The following is a 6,702-nucleotide window of genomic DNA, read 5'->3' on the forward strand; positions in this document are numbered from 1 at the left end:
TGGTAACCTAGTCAAAACACTCAAGCCACTTGGATACATTTAAATCCCATAATGCACTAGCACAGAGTAAAAATTTAAATTTTGCACATACACAATTGTCATTATTGTAATTGATTAAATCTTATATTTAGGGCCAGCTTGTGCTCAGTCTTTTATTGTCATGTGTGAAACAGGAGCAAGTGTTCCACAAGATGCCCTTTATTTTTGCAGCTAATTTTTCTACATTTTGCAAGTATTTTGCAATACTTGACTCTTTAAAATACTACAAAAATTAAAAGTAAATAATATGTATATATTAATATAATACTTATATCATACTTATATATTAATATATATTGTAATATATTAATACTGCACTGTAAGTGTTGGGTCAGTGCCAGCCACTTACTGACAGCTGTGTCCCCCCCACTTTTAAAATGACTGCAATGCCCCTGTCAATGCCAATTAGTCTATGTGCTAACTGCAATACATGGCAGAATTCAACTTTGCAGTGTTTTTGAATCTGAGGTATATCCTGTCAGATTTTTTCATGTTAACCAAGACATAATTCAGTGCTTCCGTTCTAACTGTATTTGCTTGATGAGAAAATAAACTATTTTCTGTAACAGATAGAGGACTCACTTGATTTGGTTAAAAATGCGGAGTTGTTCTACATTTGAACATATTCTTTTTTCCTATTTAGGAGGCAATGTCCCTGTTTTCCGTGTTTTTTTCCCCTTTAGATATACAGTGCATCCGGAAAGTATTCACAGCGCTTCACTTTTTCCACATTTTGTTATGTTACAGCCTTATTCCAAAACGGATTAAATTCATTATTTTCCTCAAAATTCTAAATTCAAAATACCCCATAATGACAACGTGAAAGAAGTTTGTTTGAAATCTTTGCAAATTTATTAAAAATAAAAAACGAAAAAAAATCACATGTACATAAGTATTCACAGCCTTTGCCATGACACTCCAAATTGAGCTCAGGTGCATCCTGTTTCCACTGATCATCCTTGAGATGTTTCTACAACTTGATTGGAGTCCACCTGTGGTAAATTCAGTTGATTGGACACGATTTGGAAAGGCACACGCCTGTCTATATAAGGTCCCACAGTTAACAGTGCATGTCAGAGCACAAACCAAGCAATGAAGTCCAAGGAATTGCCTGTAGACCTCCGAGACAGGATTGTATCGAGGCACAGATCTGGGGAAGGGTACAGAAAAATGTCTGCAGCATTGAAGGTCCCAATGAGCACAATGGCCTCCATCATCTGTAAATGGAAGAAGTTTGGAACCACCAGGACTCTTCCTAGAGCTGGCCGCCTGGCCAAACTGAGCGATCGGGGGAGAAGGGCCTCAGTCAGGGAGGTGACCAAGAACCCAATGGTCACTCTGACAGAGCTCCAGCATTTCTCTGTGGAGAGAGGAGAACCTTCCAGAAGAACAACCATCTCTGCAGCACTCCACCAATCAGGCCTGTATGGTAGAGTGGCCAGACGGAAGCCACTCCTCAGTAAAAGGCACATGACAGCCCGCCTGGAGTTTGCCAAAAGGCACCTGAAGGACTCCCAGACCATGAGAAACAAAGATTGATCTCTTTGGCCTGAATGGCAAGCGTCATGTCTGGAGGAAACCAGGCACCGCTCATCACCTGGCCAATACCATCCCTACAGTGAAGCATGGTGGTAGCAGCATCATGCTGTGGGGATGTTTTTCAGCGGCAGGAACTGGGAAACTAGTCAGGATCGAGGGAAAGATGAATGTACAAAGACATCCTTGATGAAAACCTGCTCCAGAGCGCTCTGGACCTCAGACTGGGGTTAAGGTTCATCTTCCAACAGGACAACAACCCTAAGCACACAGCCAAGATAACAAAGGAGTGGCTCCGGGACAACTCTGTGAATGTCCTTGAGTGGCCCAGCCAGAGCCCAGACTTGAACCCGATTGAACATCTCTGGAGAGATCTGAAAATGGCTGTGCACCGACGCTCCCCATCCAACCTGATGGAGCTTGAGAGGTCCTGCAAAGAAGAATGGGAGAAACTGGCCATAAATAGGTGTGCCAAGCTTGTAGCATCATACTCAAAGACTTGAGGCTGCAATTGGTGCCAAAGGTGCTTCAACAAAGTATTGAGCAAAGGCTGTGAATACTTATGTACATGTGATTTGTGTGTTTTTTTTTGTTTTTTTTTTTTGTTTTTTTTTTATAAATTTGCAAAGATTTCAAACAAACTTTCACGTCATCATTATGGGGTATTGTTTGTAGAATTGAGGAAAATAATGAATTTAATCCATTTTGGAATAAAGCTGTAACATAACAAAATGTGGAAAAAGTGAAGCGCTGTGAATACTTTCCGGATGCACTGTAATAATAGCTACATCACTCATAACATTATTCAAGCACAGTTTGTTTGCATTCAGAAGGTATGATTAAAATCATTGAGAACATATTGCTTTTCTCTTGTTACGACCTGAGACGTATTATTATTACTGTTGTTGTTTCTTTGTTTTCATGTTGCATCTGTGGACTAATTGTGTTTCTGTTACTTATTGTTGTTTCTCTTTGTTGCCATGGTTTCTGCTGCGCTACCTCTCTGCTCAGTCAGGTGCTGATCGTGTTCACTTGCTGCTAATTTGCTGCCTGATAACCTCACACCAACTGGCTCTTGCAAGGAGAAGGCCAGCATAAAAGCTGGTGGATGCCTCACAGACAGAGAGAGATGAAAGAGAAATTCTGAGAACTTGTCTCCCTGACAGGGATTCATTTTCACATTCCCCCAAATACTTTGTTGTAGTACAGCTGCTGTTGTTTCAAATTCAGTTTACTGCTAAATCTCTTTTTGTAAGAGAATCTTTCTATTGTAAAAGTTATAAGTGATTGAGGAAACCATTAAGAAGGTGGGTGCCATTTTTGTTTGGGAAATCCTTTTTCTCCTGTTTATCTGGGCTAGCAGGGAGATGGGGAAGTTTTGTCTAATTCTTTATTTGTGTTACAAGAAAGTTACAGGTCTAAATGTTGGACTAAAATCTTCTTGTTTATTATTTTGGCCCTGCTCTCTCCTGAAGCCATTTGTGCTTCCATTTTCGTGTGTGTGTGTGTGTGTGTGTGTGTGTGTGTGTGTGTGTGTGTGTGTGTGTGTGTGTGTGTGTGTGTGTGTGTGTGTGTGTGTTCTCTCGAAAGGAAGCAGATTGTAACGATTGACTTTATTTTCAAATGCGATCTTGAGCTCATCAAACTTACATTTCTTATCAAGGTAACTGGATTGTTACTGATTACATTTGTATTACATTATCATTTGTAATGGATTACACTTAAAAAGTAACCCTGCCTATAGGTCTACCCAACCTTATGAAAATCAATCATGGTTTTACTATAGCAATATGCCAGTTAGCATGACTGTAGTAATCAGTTAATAATTACCATTGTTTTACTACAAATGGTTATACTATGGTTAAACTGTGGTTATTGTTGTAAAACCCATAGTTAATTTTATGATAGAACTGAGGGAACAAGACACTCATATTTTTCCTTTGGGTTTGGAATAACATGCAATGTGCTTTATGCAGATGTGTTATGCACCACAAGCAAACTATGATTTCTTTCTTTTTTTTTTTTTTTTTTTTTGTCACGTTTTTTTTATTTTAGTTTTTTTATTGGTTAAATAAAAACGGGAAATGTATTCAGCTCAATTTCTCATGCTTACTGCTTGGAGATACTGATTAAGATATTAAATATTTGATGAACACGGGTGTGGTGGATCTGAAGTGTTTGCAGTTTTCAAGGAAATCAATCTACAAATGGCTTATTTGTCTCTGCATATTAAGGTGGGGCAGGTAGACGTATTTAAAAAATGACAAGTTTCATCATTCGAAATCGAATTATATAATTTCGAAAAGGACAGTAAACTGATCAGAACTGTGAAAGGATGGATACAAGAAAACATCAGAATCACAAGACCGGGATGAGAAGGAAAAAAAAAAAAAAAGATACGGCGACCCCGTGTGGTCACTAGTGAAATAAACGAACTCCATTACTCAAAGTGTGTTCAATGAGATTTTTATCTATACACTTTTTCTTCATTAAATTCAATCAAATTGAATTGTGTAATGCTTAAAGTTACATTAAAACTTGTTTTATTAAAGGTTAATAAATCTAATATAATGGAATTTTGTTATAAAATAAAAATGCTTAAATCTGTTCCCTGAACTACCAAACACAAACTCCTCCCTAAATCATTTATACAAAATTTGATTACGGTAAAACTGCAGAATCAAAATCAAAATAGAAGATAAACTTCATATAAATGTAGGGCTACTAAACATTAGATCTCTTTCAACCGAAGCACAAATTGTAAATGAAATTATTACAGATCATATTTTGGATGTGCTCTGTTTGACTGAAACCTGGCTTAAACCAGATGAATATACAGGAGCATCTCAAATTAGAATGTCGTGGAAAAGTTCATTTATTTCGGTAATTCAACTCAAATTGTGAAACTCGTGTATTAAATAAATTCAATGCACACAGACTGAAGTAGTTTAAGTCTTTGGTTCTTTTAATTGTGATGATTTTGGCTCACATTTAACAAAAACCCACCAATTCACTATCTCAAAAAATTAGACTACATAAGACCAATAAAAAAAAAAAAAAACATTTTTAGTGAATTGTTGGCCTTCTGGAAAGTATGTTCATTTACTGTATATGTACTCAGTACTTGGTAGGGGCTCCTTTTGCTTTAATTACTGCCTCAATTCGGCGTGGCATGGAGGTGATCAGTTTGTGGCACTGCTGAGGTGGTATGGAAGCCCAGGTTTCTTTGACAGTGGCCTTCAGCTCATCTGCATTTTTTGGTCTCTTGTTTCTCATTTTCCTCTTGACAATACCCCATAGATTCTCTATGGGGTTCAGGTCTGGTGAGTTTGCTGGCCAGTCAAGCACACCAACACCATGGTCATTTAACCAACTTTTGGTGCTTTTGGCAGTGTGGGCAGGTGCCAAATCCTGCTGGAAAATGAAATCAGCATCTTTAAAAAGCTGATCAGCAGAAGGAAGCATGAAGTGCTCCAAATTTTCTTGGTAAACGGGTGCAGTGACTTTGGTTTTCAAAAAACACAATGGACCAACACCAGCAGATGACATTGCACCCCAAATCATCACAGACTGTGGAAACTTAACACTGGACTTCAAGCAACTTGGGCTATGAGCTTCTCCACCCTTCCTCCAGACTCTAGGACCTTGGTTTCCAAATGAAATACAAAACTTGCTCTCATCTGAAAAGAGGACTTTGGACCACTGGGCAACAGTCCAGTTCTTCTTCTCCTTAGCCCAGGTAAGACGCCTCTGACGTTGTCTGTGGTTCAGGAGTGGCTTAAGAGGAATACGACAACTGTAGTGTCTGTGTGTGGTGGCTCTTGATGCCTTGACCCCAGCCTCAGTCCATTCCTTGTGAAGTTCACCCAAATTCTTGAATCGATTTTGCTTGACAATCATAAGGCTGCGGTTCTCTTGGTTGGTTGTGCATCTTTTTCTTCCACACTTTTTCCTTCCACTCAACTTTCTGTTAACATGCTTGGATACAGCACTCTGTGAACAGCCAGCTTCTTTGGCAATGAATGTTTGTGTCTTACCCTCTTTGTGAAGGGTGTCAATGATTGTCTTCTGGACAACTGTCAGATCAGCAGTCTTCCCCATGATTGTGTAGCCTAGTGAATCAAACTGAGAGACCATTTTGAAGGCTCAGGAAACCTTTGCAGGTGTTTTGAGTTGATTAGCTGATTGGCATGTCACCATATTCTAATTTTTTGAGATAGTGAATTGGTGGGTTTTTGTTAAATGTGAGCCAAAATCATCACAATTAAAAGAACCAAAGACTTAAACTACTTCAGTCTGTGTGCATTGAATTTATTTAATACACGAGTTTCACAATTTGAGTCGAATTACTGAAATAAATGAACTTTTCCACGACATTCTAATTTATTGAGATGCACCTGTATTAGTTTAAATGAATCTACTCCCCCAGGTTATTGTTATAAACATGAGCCTCGCCTGAAGGGTCGAGGTGTTGCTGCAATTTACAGTGAAGTTTTTGGTGTTACTCAGAGGATAGGATATAAGTTTGTCTTTTGAACTAATAATGCTTAACGTGACACCGACAGATAAAAATAAAAAAAATCTCTGTCGTCTTTTGTGCTTGCTACAATACATATAGATCACCCAGCCGTATTCTGATTTTCTTTGTGAATTTGCACATTTTCTGTCAGATCTAGTAGTTATACTGCGGTTAGAGCTTTAATTGTTGATGACTTCAATATTCACATAGATAATGAAAATGGCACATTGGGATTAGCATTTATCGATATTCTCAACTCTCTTGGAGTCAAACAAAATGTGACAGGACCAGCTCATCTCCATAATCATATGCTAGATTTAATTCTGTCATATGGAGTTGGTGTTGATACTATAGAAATTCTGCCGCAGAGCGATGACATCTCAGATCATTACCTCGTCTCTTGTATGCTGCGATCAGCTAATGTTACTCAATCTACACCATGCTATTGTTCAGGTAGAACTATTCTTTCAACCACTAAAGATAGCTTCACTAATAATCTTCCAGATTTATCTCATATACTCAGTAAGCCAAAAAGTCTAGAAGAACTTAAAGTAATATCAGAAAATATAAATACAGTCTTCTCTAGCACTCTTGAGAGTGTCGGTCTC

Source organism: Myxocyprinus asiaticus, chromosome 4, assembly GCF_019703515.2.
Source record: "Myxocyprinus asiaticus isolate MX2 ecotype Aquarium Trade chromosome 4, UBuf_Myxa_2, whole genome shotgun sequence".
In the NCBI taxonomy this organism is placed as follows: domain Eukaryota; kingdom Metazoa; phylum Chordata; class Actinopteri; order Cypriniformes; family Catostomidae; genus Myxocyprinus; species Myxocyprinus asiaticus.